The sequence below is a fragment of the Lactuca serriola genome, chromosome 4, assembly GCF_051521515.1.
Source record: "Lactuca serriola cultivar US96UC23 chromosome 4, Lser_US96UC23_V15, whole genome shotgun sequence".
In the NCBI taxonomy this organism is placed as follows: Eukaryota; Viridiplantae; Streptophyta; class Magnoliopsida; order Asterales; family Asteraceae; genus Lactuca; species Lactuca serriola.
In genome coordinates this window covers 390,522,420-390,544,517 of record NC_136411.1, presented here as the reverse complement: position 1 = coordinate 390,544,517, position 22,098 = coordinate 390,522,420, and positions in this window count along the sequence as shown.

Genomic DNA, 22,098 nt, shown 5'->3' with positions numbered 1-22,098 from the left:
ATCGTTCACGGGTTTGAATAATTTTCTCTGTAGTTTCTCGTATGATCTGGGGGCTGGTGAGGGTGTTGTTAGGAACTTGCCTGTTAGCTATTTGCGTGTCACCTACCTCAGCCCAGCACAGAGGCGATCTACACTTGCTTCTATAGAGAGCTTCAAATGACGCGAATTTGATATTAATTTAATAGTTGTTGTTGTATAAGGATTCGATGAATGGTTCTTCCGCTTTGTCTGTCAGTTTGAGGGTGATAAAAAGGACTTCTTTAACGACTATTGAAAACATGAGGCGAATCGCCTGTCCCTTATCCAAAATGATAGATAGTGGTATACTATGCAGTCTTGCAATTTTCTTGTGATATGCTCCTGTCAGCTTTTCTATTTTTGCTTGTATCCTTGGTCGGTAGAAAGTGTGTGGGTTTGGTTGATTTGCCTACGATCGCTCAAGTGGTAGCATGTCCATCCACTGTCCTGGGTAACTTGTCATGGAGTTCATGGTATGAATCATAACTGATTCATCTATCATCTCTTTGTGTTTATAAGTCGTATATAATTAAGATTGAAAAGATAGTTGAATCGGTGATTATATTCTAAGCCCACATCCAAACAAGGAAAAGGATTTAAAGCGAAATTACCAACCCTAAGTCCGTATAATTTTAATTATATAGGCCTCCAATATATACACTTAGTAATCATAGATTCACTAGTATGGGTCCATAGTCTCTACTTGAGTGGGGTGATTAACTTGGGTGAGATGACATTTACAACAACCCTTTTCCACAACTACTGCACTTAGGTTGATTTTTGAACTCGGGTTGTCGTATGGATTGTATTCCCAGGAGATCTTCTCGGAATATATCGAGAAGGTTACGGGCTTTTTCAACATCCATGATGTCTTTCTCTTCTTGTTTCTTATCCACAACAAGGGCTAGGACGGCGTGGTACCTCTTGTGTAGGTACTTCTGAGTCTTGTTGTAAAAGGTGAGTCGGGGGGATTGTGTTCGGTTTGTCGTCATAGACAACGAGGGTTCTATTACTCGATGGGTTTAGGCAAATGGCCTTTTCTTAATATATGATATCGGTATGGTGAGGAAACTAACTAATACGTTGTTAAAATGAAAATGTTGTAAATTTTTATTGTGACCGGTGTTAGGATGATTTGAACGAATTGGTTGATTTAGTGTTAGAGTGCACCCTATGTACACGTCTCTAGTGCTTTTGATTATTCCAATTCTACTGTAAATATTTCGATTAAGTTTTTGAGGTTTTTTGGTTGAGAAATTGATTAAATCTACGACTCACAATACTCCTCTCCGCGTTGCTATTGTATAGTATCCATGCATATATGCTATCGGGAATGAACGTACCGGAATCTCAGCGGGGTCTATTACTTCTTTCCCACGCTCTATTGCTAAAACACTTCCAACGCTCCTGACATCTTTGTTTTTAGTCTTCGGGAACTCCTTTATGAAATGTCCTACTTCTCCACATCTGTAGCAAGTCCGACTCATCCCAGCTTTTGTGTTTTGGGCGGTCTGTTGAGCCGACACCCTACATAAATTTGTGGTATGGCCCTTTTCATTACAGTTCTTGCAGTGCATTTCCCTGCACTTTCCTTTGTGATGAAAGCTACACTTGGTGCATTTTGGTAGGTTTCCAACATATGGTCTTGTCGGCACTGAGGTAGTAGGGATGGTGGTGGTATGGAATTTCACTATTTGTTGTCTTTTGGTAGGTCCTTGATTTGGGGCGTCGTTGCAGGAACAGACTCGAGGTGTCCCTGGTTGTTATTACGATTGGAACTTTCGGCGCTGTTCCCGCTTTTGTTTGTGTTGTTAGCGCCGAGGTGTGCCATGACTACTGTCACGGCGGCTGTTACCGCAATTTGAAATGTTGTAGGGTCTATTTATAGAACTAGTGTTGCACCAGTATGCTGATTACCTTCATGTGTCGGCATGATTCTATTTCGCGAGTGGCCTCCTCTGTTCTCAGTTCTGTGATGACTGTCCAGGTTGTAGCTGTAAGGGTTCTTTGTCCTATAACGACTATCTCCTTTTCTAAGGGGTGTAGGTGATCCGTATTGTTCTCTTGATCTGCTTGCCGGTCTATGGGTGCTATGGCCCGAAGTACGGTGCAGTGAGTTTATGTCGGTTGTGGATCATCGGTTGTCCTCTCCAGTCTATATGTGTGGCTAGGTAGTTAATTGCGGGTTGCTTCCTGAAATGAGAGGTGGAGGTTCTCACACTCCTCTTGATAGGGTAAGGTTTATTGATGGTATCTCCCGAACTTCTTTCTCCATCTGGTCCCTTCTCGGAAATCTTCTTCCTCGTATTTCATATATTGGTACTCTTCGAAATCTTCTTCTGGATCCTTCTTGATCCATCTATTGGCTTCGGTGGCAGGATAGTAGGGGTCTATGTGGAGATGAAGTCTAGCTGATATGCCTATGCGAGAATAGGGGTAAGAATCATATGAAGAATCTAAGTGTGTGGTTCTATTGTAACGCAAAATACTCCTATAGTATTTTAAATTTGTATGTTAAAGTTTTCTTTGTATGGTTTATTGGTAAGTTTTAAATTTGTTGTCCATTGCAGACACTCCTCGGCACACGTTAGTCGGCTCTCGGACAAATATAGTTGATCAGGCTATATCCTTCCCAGTTCCGATTACATGTCCCAAGGCGTACCTGCACTGCACAACTTATTTATAATACTTCTAAAATGGTCCGATGTGAAACTGTTATTAGTACGAAATGAATGCATGCTTACTTTACAAAAACTAAATAAATTTAATTTCAAAAGTATGACTCTTCTCAGAGTGTTTTTGCCCAGTTGAGTTTATAGTTGTATACCAAAAATGGTTTTGATATACTTAATTCACTATAAACGATGCTCTGATACCAATCTGTCACACCCCCAAACCAGAACGGCGGAAATGTTCGGGGGCGGATGACGTCATATTCAGTATCATAACAGTTCATAGAAATGAAAGTACACACCACCATACATATTAAGGTTTCCAAAATGTTTACATAATTGTATTCGTTACATGTTCAAAAGATAAATACATAAACATCTTTCAAAAGAAGTAATTAACGTCAGCACGTTAATCCTCAAAAGTTGATTTCCAAACCTGCTTAGTGGTTCCCTGAGAATACAAGTTATTTCAAAGAAAAAGTGTCAACAATTAAGTTGGTGAGTTCATAAGTAGTGTTTTGAGAAAATGTACGCCATTCGAAAGTTCATGTATGTTTTCCAGAAAACGCGGTATTTTCAAATGAAAAGAGTTATGATTCATTGGGTTGAAAATGAATGTATTAGATCCAGAAAATCCCATATTTTCCCTAATAGTTGAGATATGATTTGTTGTGCTTTCCAAGAAAAACTCTTATTTTCTTATAAAAGTATGAAATGCATATGACTGTTCGTGTTATAAGTTGTAAATAGTTGCACCAAGAAAATCCCTTATTTTCCTATTAGTTGTTTGTTTTAGATGCAGGAATAACCCTTATTTTCCTAACATAACTGGCAGTCTCTAAGACCGAAAATCGCAAGCAACCGACGTGCTTAAAAGTTGTGGCATAGTTTTATATAATAAAGCTATACGAAGATCGCACTTGTTAGATGAAGAATAGTTTTAATAGCTACTCGTTCATAAAAGCATAATACCATAATAATTGTATATCCGATGAGTTTTATAACCATACTAAACATAATATGCCTGTATCGACGTTCTTCAGGCGTCGTAGCGTTATGACAAATTGTCACCCCAAAAGACGGACTGTAGCTAACAGTCAGGGCGCGGGATCACGACTTCCCGTATAGATCTATACACATTTGACACGTTCTCCGAACGGGAGACTCTGGTTATAAACAGGACTTGTAGCGATACCTTCTAGCAAAAAGGCAGTGTTTGAAGATGTACTTGTCTCACGGATTCTCAACTAAGTCTGTATTAAAGTAATAGTTTTGTATGCAAAGATCATCCTTTCTCACAAAGTTTTGACAATGCATAAATCATAAGTTTTTTAAAATGTATTAAAACGGTTTAACAATGAAGGATACTTTGGAATTTCTAAATACTTTGTATAAATCTAGTGCATGCAAAGTATGACAAGAGTTTTCACATAGTAGTAATAAATCACAAGTGATTCATTTGATAAAAAAACGAGTAAAGTGAAATTTTTGATGTAGAAGACAAGTTTGTAAACAAAACATATATATGTATATGGTTATATATATGTATAAGTTTTAAAAGATGATTTGGTATGTTTCGTAATTGTTGTTCATATTCTTACGTTTTTATTAGAAACTTTGCATGAAATAATCCTTAAGTTTGATACTAAAGACCTTTTTGTACTTATCACTTTTGTAAAAATGGTAATTAAACATATTTAAATGATTGTGTTTTAACTTCCTTAATGTATAAACATTGCTTAAAAATGTTAGAAGGTGTTAATAAATCTATAAACCACTTTTGACAGTTTTACCCTTTACTGTCCCTGTTTTTAGAAAACTCATAGAAAAATCATCGTAAGTCAAAAACTGAATCCTTCACCTCTGAGAGTTTATAAAATTAGTCTACTTTGTTCCCAATTTTTATTATGATTTTTAGTGGTCTCAAACTAGTGTGAAAATGAACATCTTCACAGACTGGTCCGAAATCACTTCTGAAATGACAGGCAGTTTTATAAAAATCGCCATAAATTGTAGAAAAATCGTATGAACGCGTGCGACTAGTCCTTAGAAAGTTATAAACTTGAACTATTTGCATATTGTACAGTTTTGAAATATATTAAGTTTAAGATGGTCAAAACAGTCCGTGAACAGGACTCAACTTTTCTGTAGAAAGCTGTCATTTAAATTTAAGTTATGTTTAGTGTTCTAACTTGTATTCCCCCCCTTAAAACTTGAAGAAAACATGAAAATGTAGGGGTATGAACTCACCTTATGTGAATACTTGAAGAATGGAAGGTTGAAGATGAACTTTTGGTTGTTGGTTTGATGCTCCAAAACAGCCACTCTTTTGGCTATGTTGCTGTCACGAAAATTTCACAGCAAAAGAGCAAGAAAAAGGGTAGTTTACTCACTGTTTTGAATCAATAATTTTGAGTATCATAACAAGTAACTTCCAGGGGTATTTTGTGGTAAAAATATCAAGCAAAAGGAAGGTGTAGATGGGTGAAATGGTGGCTGAAACACAAAAGGGACAGCAACCCTTTTGTTCATGATTTTGATGGCTTTGGAAGGAAGTTCTTGTTCTTGAAAATGAGATGAAGGTTGAGAGTAATTCCATGGAGTATTGGCTGGTCAAATGAGGGTAAAATGAAGAGTAAATTTCGTGGATATGAAGGAGGAAAGAGTGGAATAGGATAAGGGGACAAAACCTAGACTAGCTTGTGATGGGATGTGAGTTTAAGTGATGTGATCTTGTCTAGCCACTTGCTTGGGTGGTTGCTTAGAGATAGAGTTAGTTAACTAACTAACTACTAGTTATTTAGTTAGTTAGGAGTTCTAGTTAAGGAGAGGGAAGGTCTTAATCTCAAAAATTAGAAGAGGGATTAAGAAGCATTCTTAGTAAAATGTCTTAAGTGATTAAGCACTTATTAATTAAGTTGACACTTATCTCCACCAATTCTCTTATCTTAATTGATTTAGACATCATAAAACTTACATGAAATCACTTTAAGTCATGACCCATAACTAGTCATTCACTAGATAATAATACATATATACAAATACATACATGTATACTTAGTATAAAATAACAATGTAGTTTTTGTGTATTTGAACTTTAATGTTGATGTTTTATTCTTTTTATTCAAAAACACTTAAATACATTCTAATTATACCTTATAATAATTCATTTTATATTTTAATTGATTTAAATATAAAATTTGTTGACCAATGTATAATTTCGTGACATTTAACCGGTTAACCATATCGTTAAACACGTTTTGTCACTTTGGTTCGTATATTTGTCGAAATTAGATCCTACACAACTATTAAGCACACGTTTTACATAGAACCTAACTTAATTATCAACTAGATACATGTTGATACAAAAATTAAGTTTGTTGCGTTCAAATGATGTTATATGCTAATTTCACAAACCGGTGATGGTTCGTAGCCATACATCATAACGAAATTTATCAATAGCTACTTGTTTTATATTTCACAGTAACTTATTTAAATAAAAGAGGTTAAATTCCTTCAACCATTCTTGATGAAATACTCATATTGCTTAATAATCAAAACATAGCATCGTACGATCGTTCCTATTTTTACCAATTGTTACATGGATTAAGTCACAAATGAAGTCCCAAGAAAGCTGGCCAGTACTCTAAGCGTACACCCTGGTACGCTGCACGTACTGGGTTAACTCCCCGTTTTGGTCAAGGCCAGCGTACACTGGGTGAACGTGCCAGGTACGCCCTGCGTACGCATGCGGAGTGGCTATATTTGGCTTTTTGGGCCTTAGGGGACTAGGCCTGGACTATTGGGCCCCGTGGCCCACTGTGGAATATAGTTCTGGGACTGGGAATTTGGAATCAGAAGTATTGGGCTTTTTGGACCATATTGGGCCACTTGAGATTATTTCATTTTGGGCTAAGGACTTAGTAGAATTGTGAAAAGGCCCATTTGAAGGGTTGGGACCAATTTAGAAAATTGGCCATTAGTTAGCCCTTAGGGAGCCTTTGATGGGCCATGGGTGTATTGGACTTAATAAGTTAGAATTGGGCCTTAGGAATGGTTTAAGTTATGTCAAGGGGTAAAATGGTCATTTTACCCTAAGTAGTGTTATAGATTGTGATTGAGTGTTATTATGATTATGGTAGCCGGGAGTCTTCGGAGCATCTATTAGAGATTACTGATGGGTTTTACACAAATAAACATCCTATGTGCTCATGCAAACACTAATGCTTGGATCCTGGCTTCTCTATTGTACATGCAATGAATCCAAGACTTTCAAACCCTAGATCTAATAGCATGAATTCGAAATATAACATTACAAATCAGATCTAGATGATTACCTTTGTTGATTGCTCGATTCCTTCTTGATTCTTCTTGTCTTGGAGCTTAGTTACAAGTGTAACTCCTCTAATGGCTTACAAAAACCAACTAGCAAGAAGGCAATTATGAGAGAGAGGAGGGAATGCTAAAATTGGCTCTAGGGTTTCTCTTGAGATCAAGTGTAGCCGATTTTCATAGCCCAAGGGTCATATTTATACTGTAGGCTGCTAGGGTTTCTGCCAAAACCCTAATGGACAACTTAATCACTAAGCAACCCATGGAACCTTCTGGAATAGGGCCTTGGACAAAAATATGATGATCCTTCATCATAATTTCGTTCCCCCTTAGTCCATTAGGTTTCCCAGCCCAAAACTCAACCATCACACATTTGACAGTTTATGCCCCTTTATTTAATTAATCTCTTTTAGTCACCAAATTAATTCCTAATTAATTTATGACCAATATCAATCAAATAATATGATATCTCTTTTAATATATTATTCTTATAAGATATTAATAAATCATAATATCTTCTTTGTCCATAAATTACCCTGTCAAGTTGCTATGGTGAAGGCAACCCAAAAGGACCATGCACAACCGGGTCAAGTACTTACTAAATATAGTTATGGGCTTAGACACTAATCCAACAATTACTTCATGTGAGATTCGACACTCAGCTTTACAAGGTGAGTTACCTTCCAGTAGAAGTGGGTCCAAGGCCACAATGCCGACCCACTAGTAGAAGATTGTGGTTAGATGATTGTCTGTGTGATAATTGTTTGGTATGCCACTATCTGTAATGTTCTATGTGTCAATATGTTATGATTCTATGTGGTAGTGGTAGGGGTGAAATAGTCCTCTATATCCGGTTGAAATAGACCGAAGGGGAGGCCAATACCCAGATATGCTAGGGAGTTATCCGGTTGAGATATACCGAAGGGGAGGCCAGCATCGAGATATGCTAGGAAACTATCCAGTTGAAATAGATCGAAAGGGAGGCCGAAACCTAGATATGCCTGGCTAGATATGTTATTGTATGGTATATGGTATGATGGGGGAACTCACTAAGCTTCGTGCTTACAGTTTTCAGTTTTGTTTTCAGGTACCTCTACATCGAAGAGGAATGAGCTGGCACGATAGTAGCGCATCACACACATATGATTTCCGCATTTTGAGATCCATGGGATTGTACTCTGACATTATTATTCCACGACATGTTTTATGATATTTGACTTATGGGATTATGGGTTGATATGATATTGATGATGTTTTTAGTAAACGCTTTTATAAGCTACTTAATTAAAAATGAAATTTTTGGTCATGATTTTTAGGGTGTTACAAGTTGGTATCAGAGCCTTGGTTTGAGGGATTCGGGCGCACTCTCAGGTGTGTCTGAACTCAAACTAAGGACTTGGTATGAAAATTTTCAAAAGTAAAATCATTTTTATAAAAAGGAGTTTGAAAAGAAATTTAAAAGGGAAAACAACTTTGAAAAGAACAAGGTGTGTGATGCGTGCGATCGACCGAGCTCAAGTAAGTTTTCCCCAAGATACCCATACATTTTATGTTATGATATGATATGATTATGATAACTGTATGCTAGATTAGGGCTAAGGATCTAGGGAGATGCCTTACATGCCTGCTATATGTGCTTATTGTATTTCATGATAGAACTAATTAGACAGTGATATGATGGCCTGAATAGGATATGCTTGGTGTGGGTACTCAATGCCCGAATGCTGCTTGCTTTGTGCTTTTTAGGAGTTCTAGTTATCTTTAATGAACTAGTAGACGAATATGTAAAGTTACACATTATGAGGACTAAATAATTTCAGAAGGTTAGGTCTAGCCCTATTTCGCAGCTCGTATCTGAGTCCAACCGTTGTAGGGCAGGACCTCTCATTCGAAGAATTATCTGGTCTTAGTAATATGTAATTGTATTTGCGAGATAGTTAGAGCAAGATAACATGGAATTCTTATGCAGCTGATGGCGGAGAGTAGATCAGAAGATTACCCTAGGGTAAGCCTAGGATGAGAATAGTGCAGTGAGCAGTGGTAGTAGAAGTAACTTGGTAAAGTCAAGTCAATCCTTGAGGAAGGTACGGATAGATGTGGAAGGTAGTATGGGCCCGTACTACTGAAAGCATAGGATCTGTACACGAGTCAAGGAGCGCCGAGATAGAACCAGGGAACTTGTAGTATGTGAGACCTTCCGAGGTTATTTATGACCCTGACGATTATGTGTTTTGTTTCAGAATGGTGATGATTACACATCACGGAGGGGGAGGTTCAGGATCAGGATCTGGATCAGGTGTCGAGCCAGTCGATGAGAGACTGTGTGAGTTCATTTCTTCCGAGATCACGAGAGGCATCCTTGAGGCGGCCCCAGTGATTTTTAGGTCGATCAAGGAGGGGATCATCGAGATTATTGAGGATCGCCTTAGAGCGTTCCAGAGTGACATGGCATCTAGCCAGTCATGGGCGCGTACACTTTCCTTTAAGGACTTCAGGGGATGTGGTGCACCATACTTCCACGGGGTGAAGGACCCCATTGTTGCCAGGAGATGGATTGCAGAAATGGATTTAGCCCTGGTTCTGCCCTGAGGGGTTGAAGGTCTGGTACGCTGCAGGATGTTTGAGGGACAGGGCTAGAGATTGGTGGGAGTTAGTTGGTGATTCTTTAGGAGCCTCAGCCATTGAGACTATGAACTGGTGTGACTTTTTGACCAGGTTTAGGGTTGAGTTTGCGCCGGCTGTGGAGCTCCAGCAGTTGGCCAGCGAGTTCTCGGATATGAGGCAGACGACTGAGTCGGTGGCGTATATTACCGCCAAGTTCAGGGAGGGGCCTTACTGGTGCCTCAGTATGCAGGGGATGAGGAGATACGGAAGACCTACTATCATGACATGTTGAGAGCTGACATTTGGAAACATGCCAGCTACTCGGCAGGCCCAACATTGGATGATATGATTGCGAGGGCGAGGGAGAGGGAGATTGACATTGAGCACCTCCTGAAGAGGAAGGCGGAGACTGAGCGGGTTACATGGGTTTCGGGGAAGAAACCCAAGGGAAGTTATCACCACTAACACATCGATTTTACCCCCCCCCCCCCCTCGGATGGACCCTATGAATTTGATTAATAATTAATAATTAGTTTTCATAATTTTCATATTTTTTAATCAGCCATGATCAAAATAATGTAACGGTTACATTCTTCCATAACGTTACACATATTCCAAAAAGGACGTTATCCATGATCAAAAGTTTAACATGCCAAAAATACTAGGTAAATTTTTTTTAAGTCTACCAAAACCATCATTTATTCATTTCAAACCATCAGAAACATGTCAATTTGGAAAATAATTATCAGAGTACAACCCAAAATCATAAAATGCTAAATACTAGTGGATGCGATGCGATCATGCCAGATCCTTCCTTTTTGAATTGGAAGTACCTGAAAAACATTTAAACATAAACTATAAGCACAAAGCTTAGTGAGTTTCCCCAAAATACCACATACTATACATCCACATCATACATACATATCATACTAAAGCATGTAATGTGTCTATTTCACCCCTAAGTCCCTTCCGACTCCCTGAATCCCTGCTGACTCTTTGAGTTCCTTCCGAATCCTTTGGTATCTTTCAATCAGTACGACTCTATTTCATCCCTTACAACTAAGCATACATTCATACTAGCAAGAGTCTCAAAGACAACAAACACATAAAGGCATATCAGTAAGTATCACGAAGATCACCACTATACTACAACATAATCCAGTGGGTCGACATTAGTGCCTTCGACCCACAAGTACAGTGAGGAGACTCACCTCAAACGCGACTCTAAATCAACAAGCTCACAAAGTCCCAAAGCGGTGCTAAACACCACTTGGATATACATGTAAGGAAAACCCTTAGTCTACCTTTCTAAAACTAGACATTTGACCAAAGTCAGCAAGTCGAAAATCAACCCTCAAAGTCAATGGTCAAAGGTTAACTCAACAATCAAACATTTAGCTTCAATGACTCGCCACGTCGTATCCATCCTTGGCCAAACCGTGACACTAGATTAGAACAAAACAATTGATCCAACCCAGTCGCCACGACGTGGTGACGTGATGCCACGTCATGTGCACTAGATCCAAAACCGCTTAATGGGTTAAGATGCTTCCTTTAGTCCCAAGAGCTCCAAAGCTCATATCTAGTCTGAAATATGGTCTAGAGGGATAAAGTTTCCAATTTTATCCATTGAGTCCACCCAAAAGGACAAAATCTCTAACCTTAGGTTCCATAAGGCTAAAAAATGGCAAAGACTCAATAACTAAACACTTAATCCCGAAGGTCCTTAGTCTAACTTCTCTAAAATACTTCTAGGACCCCTAATAGTCCATAAAAATCCAAACTTTATGGACATGCATGTCCTTCCTCAAACAAGGTCGAAAAAGGAACAATATGACCCAAAAACCATGCATGGTTCACATCTTACCACAAAAGTCCAGATCTATAAGATATAACATTCAAGGACATAGAGAAACCATAAACTTGCAAACTGTATCTCTTATAACCACTCAAACCACTCCAAAAGGACCAAAACATGCTCCAAAACCTAGATCTATGAAGAAGAACACAAAAGGGTGAAGCTTGAGGACTTACAAAGAGTCCAGAAGATGTACACAAATGGAAAAATGGATCATTTGTTGAACCAAAGCACTAACTCTCCTCATTCTTCCTTCAAAATCACCACAAGTTTACTAAAATGAGCATAAGGGCACCAAGGAGGATTAGGGTTATGGTTTATGGGGTGTGAGAGTGATGGAGACTGAGAATGAACAACCCTATCATCCCACTTTCTTTTAAATACTCAGAAAATTAAGGTTTAAGATATCAACGGCGGCCACGTCGTGTGAAACGACCCAAAAATACGACCCAAAAATTTCATTTTCAATATAACCAAAAACCATAATCTGAATATCATATCATAAAACCATCCATGATGTATCTCAAACATAGCAAAAACACTGTGAGGAAAACTGTATCATTTCTATGACATATCAAAATCAAGAACTGAATCAACTCCCAGGATGAAAACTGAAGCTGTGGTGTGTGCGATGCCATCATCCCGAGCTCTTCCCTTTGCTTGCGGAAGTACCTGAAACCAAAACTGAAACTGTAAGCACGAAGCTTAGTGAGTTCCCCCAAACTACCACATACCATACAATACATATAAAGCACATACTGGGCCTTGCCCACTGCATCAGACCGAAGTCTGGAACTAGCTGCATCGGACCGAAGTCCGGAACTGACCGGGACCTTGTCCCCTGCATCGGACCAGAGTCCGGAACTGACTGCATCGGACCGAAGTCCGGAACTGACTGCATCGGACCGAAGTCCGGAACTGACTGATCATGACATAGCATAACACATAACAACTATTATAACCACATATACTGCATACTGCATCGGAACAGAGTCCGGAACACATAACACAAATATGCTTGAATCACAAAGACATCAAGCACTCTAGCTACTGCATCGGACCAAAGTCCGGGACTACTGCTAATTAAAGGGGCCGGCATTGTGGCCGTAGACTCGTTCCTACTGAAAGGAAACTCACCTCGTGAACTGGCTGCTGTATGTATGGCTCTAGAAACTATCTGCTGCTGCTCCGGTATCTCCCCGGCTACAAATCCATAAACACACTCAATCAATGCTAAACACTGCACTGGGTAAAATGACTCTTTTACCCTTGGTCAAAGTCAACTCTCCTGGTCAAAGTCAACCCACAGTTGACCTGACTCGCCGACTTGGGCCGCCAACTCGCCGAGTCCCTATTCTCACTTCTCAACCCTAGTCGTTGCTACTCGTCGAGTATGGCATCAACTCGACGAGTTTCCTTTTGAACCAAAACTTAGGCAATCTGCATCCGACTCGCCGAGTCATATGAACAACTCGACGAGTTGTTCTTCGAGCTAAGAAGATTGCCTTGGACTCGCCGAGTTGTATGAACAACTCGCCGAGTCCCTCCATTACTGAGTCTAACCTCAAACTCGCTGAGTCCACTCCACTACTCACTGGTCCCACTCGACACCGCTCAAAAGGAAGAAATCGGGGACTCGCGACTCGACTCGCCGAGTCACAACCATGCAACTCTTCTACACTCGATTCTGCTTGAATCCATTACATACAAATGATAGATCTGAGTCCAATAAGCTGATTTACCATGTAAAGTTTACAACTTTACGCGTACAAACACATGAAAAAGGGGATAAAGGCTAAAAAGGCACTTAAAAGGGTAGATCTAGGGTTATTATGCAAAATAGCTCCATAAAGGCAATAAATCTGGGCTCTACAACTCCTAAATGAACAGATCTAAGGATATCTCGACATAATAGGGCTTCCATATCAACATAAGGCTTGAGAAAAGCATCAACTAGATCTAGAAGAGTTCTAATGGGGTTTTAAAGCATAAAAGGGAAGGAAATCCTAAGAATACCTCAAAGAACTCTGGTTTGCCCTTGAATCTTTGCTCTACAACTCTTCTCCTTGCTCCTTTCTTCTTCTCCTTCTTCAAGCCTTCACAAATGCACACAAGATCACTTAAATCACTCAAGAACGAATTAGGGTTTTCTCATAGCTCTCTGAGGGTGAAGGAGGCGAGATTGGGGGCTATAAGGTGGCTTAAATAGTGGGCAACCCGGGGATTTAGGGTTTCATCCAGACAGGCAGACTCGCCGAGTCCAGAATATGGACTCGCCGAGTCGCCAGCTAACACGTGCTCGAAATCCCGTCCCTACTCGGCGAGTCAGGCTATGAACTCGCCGAGTCCCTCTTGCAAACTTCAAAATAAATACCATAGAATCATCATACCGGAGACGGGTCGTTACAATTCTCCCCCACTTATCTCAGACTTCGTCCTCGAAGTCTGCTACGGCTGAATCTGCAAATATCTCAGGGTAGTGCTCTCTCATCCCCTCTTCAGCCTCCCACGTCCACTCAGACCCCTTCCGGTGGTGCCACTGTACCTTCACTAACTGAATTTCCTTGTTCCTCAAGGTCTTGGTCTTCCGGTCCAGAATCACTACCGGCCTCTCAATATAATTCAGGCTGCTATCAACCTGAATATCCTCTAGGGGAACGACTGCTGACTCATCCACCAAACACTTCCTCAACTGAGACACATGGAAAGTGTTGTGGATCTAACTAAGCTCCTCAGGAAGATCTAACCGATAAGCAACCTGACCCACCCGGGCCAAAACCCTGAAAGGACCAATAAATCTGGGGCCCAACTTGCCCCTCTTCCGGAATCTGATGACACCCTTCCAAGGTGAGACCTTCAGAAGGACCATATCTCCCACCTAGAACTCCAAGTCCGAACGCCTCCTGTCGGCGTAGCTCTTCTGCCGACTCTGCGCAGTCTGCAGTCTACTACGGACCTGCTGGATCAACTCGGTCGTCTTGAGCACCACTTCTGTGCTCCCAATGACTCGCTGACCGACCTCGCCCCAACAAATCGGGGTCCTACACTTCCTCCCATAAAGCATCTCAAAGGGAGGTCGATCAATGATCGCATGATAACTGTTGTTATACGAAAATTCCGCTAACGGAAGGTACGTATCCCAACTGCCACCAAAGTCTAGAACACATGCCCTGAGCATGTCCTTAAGAGTCTGAATCGTCCTCTCACTCTGCCCGTCCGTCTGAGGGTGGAAAGTGGTGCTGAAATGAAGACGAGTACCCATCTCGTCGTGAAACCGCTTCCAGAATCTGGATGTAAAACGGACATCTCGGTCTGACACCACCGATACTGGCACTCCATGACGTGCCACAATCTCCCGCACATAGATATCGGCTAACTTCTCTGCCGATATACTCTCCTGGATCGGTATAAAATGGGCACTCTTCGTCAACCGATCCACTACTACCCATATCGAATCCACTCCTCGTGCGGTCCTGGGAAGCTTGGTGACAAAATCCATGGTGATGTCCTCCCATTTCCACACGGGAATGTCTAATGGCTGCATCTTGCCGTGAGGTCTCTGGTGCTCCGCCTTGACCTTCCGGCAGGTCAGGCATCTCTCAACATACCAGGCGACGTCCCGCTTCATGCAGGGCCACCAATAATCAGGTCGAAGATCTCGATACATCTTCGTCGCCCCTGGGTGGATAGAAAATCGAGACTTATGAGCCTCGTCCATCAACACTTGCCATACTCCACCCCAGTACGGTATCCACACCCTCCCGTGAAGCGTCAGCAATCCCCCACTGTCATAATCAAACGAGGCTACTCGGCCCACTATCCTCTCACACTTCTGCCTCTCCTCCTTGAGGCCCTCCACCTGAGCCTCCTTGATCCGCTCCAACAATGGAGTAATCACTGTCATCCTCAAACACAGATCCCTGATAGGGGCTGCCGACACTTTGCGGCTTAGGGCGTCGGCCACCACGTTGGCCTTCCCTGGGTGGTAAAGGATCTCACAATCATAATCCTTTAGCACATCCAACCACCTCCTCTGCCTCATGTTCAGACTCGGCTGATCCACAAGGTACCTCAAACTCTTGTGATCCGTGTAAATAGTACAACGGACCCCATAAAGGTAGTGCCTCCAAATCTTGAGGGCAAACACAACCGCCCCCAGCTCTAAATCATGGGTAGGATAATTAGCCTCGTGAGGCTTCAACTGTCTCGAGGCATAAGCTATCACATGGCCTCGCTGCATCAATACTGCTCCCATACCTGTGATCGAGGCATCACAGTAGACTACGAAGTCCTCTACTCCCTCTGGCAAGGTAAGGATCGGAGCCTCGCACAATCTCTGTCTGAGGGTCTCGAACGCTGCCTGCTGCTCAGGCCCCCAACGAAATACCACCGACTTCTTGGTCAGTCGGGTGAGCGGCACTGCTATCTTGGAGAAATCCTGAATAAATCTCCGATAATACCCTGCCAACCCTAGGAAGCTTCGAATCTCAGATGGAGACTTCGGGACCTCCCACTGCATCACGGCCTCTATCTTGGCCGGATCTACCAAAATACCCTTCTGGTTGACGAGGTGGCCAAGGAATTGCACCTCGCGCAACTAGAACTCGCATTTGGAGAACTTTGCGAAAAGTCTCTCCCTCCTCAAAACCTCCAGCACCTCTCGCAGGTGCTCCTCATGCTGCTCCTGCGTCTTGGAATACACCAAGATATCATCTATGAATACTATCACTGACCGATCCAGCATCGGCCTGCACACGCGATTCATGAGATCCATGAACGTGGCTGGAGCATTGGTGAGCCCAAATGGCATCACCACAAACTCATAATGACCATACCTGGTCCTGAAAGCAGTCTTCTGTACATCCTCATCTCTAACCCGCATCTGATGATAACTGGAGCGTAGATCGATCTTGGAGAACCAAGACGCTCCCTGAAGCTGATCAAACAAATCATCTATCCTCGGAAGTGGGTAACGGTTCTTCACCGTTACCTTATTCAACTCCCGATAATCTATACACATACGATGCGACCCATCCTTCTTCCTCACAAACAGGGTTGGCGCTCCCCAAGGCGAACTGCTCGGCCGAATGAAACCCTTGTCTAACAGCTCCTGCAGCTGCGTAGACAACTCCTGCATCTCAGGGGGAGCTAGTCGATACGGTGCCTTGGCTATCGGAGCCGCACCAGGAATTAGGTCGATCCTGAACTCAACCTGTCTCTCAGGAGGTATCCCCGGCAAATCCTCGGGAAACACATCCGGGTAGTCTCGTACTATAGGAACATCATCAACTGTCGTCTTGCCCTTCTCTCGGGCATCCAAGACGTAAGCTACAAAACCGGCGCAACCCTGCTGAACATAGCGCCTCGCCCTTGCGGCAGAACAAAAGGTCGGTCCACGCTGTGGCCTCTCGCCCTGAATCATTAACTCTCCCCTACTGGGAGTGCGAACCCTTACCAGCTGAAGCTCATAATCAATCACCGCCCCATTGGGGCTTAGCCAATCCATGCCCACAATAACCTTATTCCCTCGCAGGGGAATAGGTACCAGGTCCACTGAAAACTGCTCATCAAATAACTGAAGAGAACACCCTCTATGCACTCTGCCGACCCTCATGGTCCTATCATCTGCTATCTCAACCTCTAATGGACAATCCAGCTCCCCTAGAGCTCTACTAAATCTCTTGCTAAGCGCAAGCGATACGAATGATCGGGTAGCCCCTGAATCGAATAATACCATAGCAGAAATGTCGTTCACAGAGAACGACCCTAAATAAAACATACAATCATAAGCAATATTCAATCAATAATAATAATAAAGAGATGCAGGGAAGATACATACCCGTCACCACATCAGGAGTCGCTCGCGCCTCCTCTGCTGTCATCTGAAACGTCCTAATCTTCGCCACTGGCGCATCAGCTCGGCCCTGCCAGCCATCTGTAATCCTCAAGGTAGCAGGGGCAGGTGCAACCACCTTCCCTGCTGCGGCTAAACTCGAACACTGGGACTTTTTATGTCCCCTCTGATTGCACTGAAAGCAAATCAGATCTGATGTTGCAACAGCAGTAGCAGGGGCCATACAATCCCTACTCAAATGCCCAATCCGACCGCACTTGTAACAGTCGGAACTCCCTGCCTTGCACGCCCCCTCGTGCAATCTCCCACACTTGCCACATCGACCGTGGCTCTGCTGACTCCTAGATCTGTGATCTGAAACCTTGGGCTTTTTGCCCGAACTACCTGTACCCGAAACCGTCTCCGGTTTCCTCTTCTTCTCCATCTCGAGATCAATCTCCCTCTCCCGAGCCCTAGCAATCATGTCATCCAGCGTTTTACAGCTGGACCGGCTCACAAACTGGCGGATATCGCTCCGCAACCTCTCATGATAACGGGCCTTCTTCATCTCCTCATCGGCTACGTACTGAGGAACGAGAAGAGCCCTCTCCCTGAACTTGGCGGTGATCTCCGCCACTATCTCTGTAGTCTGGGTGAGGTCCTGAAACTCCCTAGCTAACTGCTGCACCTCAATAACCGGTGCAAACTCCGCCCTGAACCTGGTAGAGAAATCAGCCCAGGTCATGGCGTCCAATGCTGCGTCATCTCCAATGGCATGTCCGACCTCCTCCCACCAGTCCCGTGCCCTGTCCTTCAGAAGACAGGACGCCAATCTGACCTTGTCCCCCTCGGGACACCTGCTAGTGCGGAAAGCGTTGGCCACATCCGCCAACCATCTAGTACTCGCTATGGGGTCCCGCGCCCCATGATAGTCCGGAGCTCCACATGCCCTGAACTCCCTGAATGTAAGGGTGCGCGACCCCATCATGGCCGCCACCTCGGCACAGAAGGTGCCCAATCTCTCATCCATCAGCTCTAGAATTCCCTCCTTGATCGAACCGAAGATCACAGGAGTCTGCTCTATAATGATGTGCGTAATCTCCGAAGAAAGAAACTCTCGGGTCTGCTCATCCATGCGCTCGTCCCCCGAGCCTGAACCTGATCCCTCCCCGGCACCTCCACTGCCGGCTGCTGGTCTCGAACGCAAAACCACCATTTTGAAACACATCACAACTACATCAGAAAACTGAAATATCTCAAGGGATCATTGATACTACAACTAGCTTCCTGGTCTTGTCTCAGCCTTTCTTGATTCGAGTACGGATCCTCTGCTTTCAGTAGTACGGGCCCATACTACCTTCCACATCTATCCGTACTTTCTTCAAGAACTGCCTTGACTCCACCAAGTCACTTCTACTACTACTGATCTCTGCTACTCTCATCCTAGGCTTGCCCTAGGGAAACCTCAGACTCAACTCAACTAGTCCTCAGCTGCTGAAGGCCTCCTTATAATGCTAATTAGCCACCACCTGAACACCATCACATGTGACGAGGCTCAGATAATCCTTCCAGTAAAAGACTCGTCCCTATAACGGTTGGACTCAAACAAGAGCTGCGCAATAGGGCCAATTCCAGCACTCTGGGATTATTCAACCCTGATCACATGTGGTGTGACGTGTTCACCTAATGGCTAACTCCCATCACTCAGAATCCCACAAAGCACGAAGCAAGCAACATTCGAACACAAGAATCACTCAAGCCATCCTATCCTCATAACGGGGAAACTGTACTAGCATACAATGTTAAGCTCATACTATCAGGCATAACCTAAACAGGCTATCCTACTGCTGGCTACTCAATACTAGCATGCAATACTCATAAAGCTGTAACACATGAAGCAGGCACATAAGGCATCCTCCTAGATCCTTAGTCCTATACTAGCATGCTGTTCTACTGAAACTGAAACTGAACATATAACTTGTATGGGTAATTTGGGAGTACTTACTTGAGCTCAGCTGATCGCATGCACCACACCTTTATCTCGTTTAAAAATTTCTTTCTTTCTAAGTGCTTTCAAAACTCTTTAGAAAACATTTTCCTTTTAAAAATCTTTCTATCTTCCCCTTAGTTTGAGTTCAGATACACCCGGAAGTGTATCCGAATCCCTCAAACCAAGGCTCTAATACCAACTTGAAACGACCCAAAAATACGACCCAAAAATTTCATTTTTCAATATAACCAAAAACCATAATCTGAATATCATATCATAAAACCATCCATGATGTATCTCAAACATAGCAAAAACACTGTGAGGAAAACTGTATCATTTCTATGACATATCAAAATCAAGAACTGAATCAACTCCCAGGATGAAAACTGAAGCTGTGGTGTGTGCGATGCCATCATCCCGAGCTCTTCCCTTTGCTTGCGGAAGTACCTGAAACCAAAACTGAAACTGTAAGCACGAAGCTTAGTGAGCTCCCCCAAACTACCATATACCATACAATACATATAAAGCACATACTGGGCCTTGCCCACTGCATCAGACCGAAGTCTGGAACTAGCTGCATCGGACCGAAGTCCGGAACTGACTGCATCGGACCGAAGTCCGGAACTGACTGATCATGACATAGCATAACACATAACAACTATTATAACCACATATACTGCATACTGCATCGGAACAGAGTCCGGAACACATAACACAAATATGCTTGAATCACAAAGACATCAAGCACTCTAGCTACTGCATCGGACCAAAGTCCGGGACTACTGCTAATTAAAGGGGCCGGCATTGTGGCCGTAGACTCGTTCCTACTGAAAGGAAACTCACCTCGTGAACTGGCTGCTGTGTGTATGGCTCTAGAAACTATCTGCTGCTGCTCCGGTATCTCCCCGGCTACAAATCCATAAACACACTCAATCAATGCTAAACACTGCACTGGGTAAAATGACTCTTTTACCCTTGGTCAAAGTCAACTCTCCTGGTCAAAGTCAACCCACAGTTGACCTGACTCGCCGAGTTGGGCCACCAACTCGCCGAGTCCCTATTCTCACTTCTCAACCCTACTCGCTGCTACTCGTCGAGTATGGCATCAACTCGACGAGTTTCCTTTTGAACCAAAACTTACGCAATCTGCATCCGACTCGCCGAGTCATATGAACAACTCGACGAGTTGTTCTTCGAGCTAAGAAGATTGCCTTGGACTCACCGAGTTGTATGAACAACTCGCCGAGTCCTTCCATTACTGAGTCTAACCTCAAACTCGCTGAGTCCACTCCACTACTCACTGGTCCCACTCGACACCGCTCAAAAGGAAGAAATCGGGGACTCGCGACTCGACTCGCCGAGTCACAACCATGCAACTCTTCTACACTCGATTCTGCTTGAATCCATTACATACAAATGATAGATCTGAGTCCAATAAGCTGATTTACCATGTAAAGTTTACAACTTTACGCGTACAAACACATGAAAAAGGGGATAAAGGCTAAAAAGGCACTTAAAAGGGTAGATCTAGGGTTATTATGCAAAATAGCTCCATAAAGGCAATAAATCTGGGCTCTACAACTCCTAAATGAACAGATCTAAGGATATCTCGACATAATAGGGCTTCCATATCAACATAAGGCTTGAGAAAAGCATCAACTAGATCTAGAAGAGTTCTAATGGGGTTTTAAAGCATAAAAGGGAAGGAAATCCGAAGAATACCTCAAAGAACTCTGGTTTGCCCTTGAATCTTTGCTCTACAACTCTTCTCCTTGCTCCTTTCTTATTCTCCTTCTTCAAGCCTTCACAAATGCACACAAGATCACTTAAATCACTCAAGAACGAATTAGGGTTTTCTCACAGCTCTCTGAGGGTGAAGGAGGCGAGATTGGGGGCTATAAGGTGGCTTAAATAGTGGGCAACCCGGGGATTTAGGGTTTCATCCAGACAGGCAGACTCGCCGAGTCCAGAATATGGACTCGCCGAGTCGCCAGCTAACACGTGCTCGAAATCTCGTCCCTACTCGGCGAGTCAGGCTATGAACTCGCCGAGTCCCTCTTGCAAACTTCAAAATAAATACCATAGAATCATCATACCGGAGACGGGTCGTTACACCGTGGCTTTTACTTGCCACATCCTGGCAAGTCAAAAGAGACCCATGACCAAAAATTCCTCGCCACATCGTGGCGATCCATCCCCACGTTGTTGCCTTTACTTGCCACATCATGCAACTCCATATTCAAACGTAATTAAAAATAAAATATACCTCAAAAACAGAACGTTTCAAAAAGATTATGATGGTTACATTCCTCTATATTTGTAACCATATATTCTCAAAAGAAATCAACCATGAAACAAAGAATGTGACCCTCTATTTTTTTCTTAACGACATATAATCTTAAGGTTGAACGAGATTTGAACATAAAATATTGTTATTTTGGAGTGTTTCATACCAAATGATCGGCCCGTAGGCCACCTTGATGATGCCTTATTTTTTGTTTAGTACATGTTAAAACTAACATGTCCCGTATGCCACATTGATGATGCCTTATTACCTACCTCATATTATATATATGCTATATGAAACTATATATATTATAGGAAACTGATTTGTACACAACAAAATTTTTCCATACATAACAATTTGTGTATTAAGATGTTGTATTGTACGACTCCATATAGCATTATGTTAAGTGAGATGTCATTTTAAAAAATTAAATAATATTTTAGGAATTACGTATAATGTTATATAATTTAATAAATATATTTTAGTTTTATCAATTGCAAAACA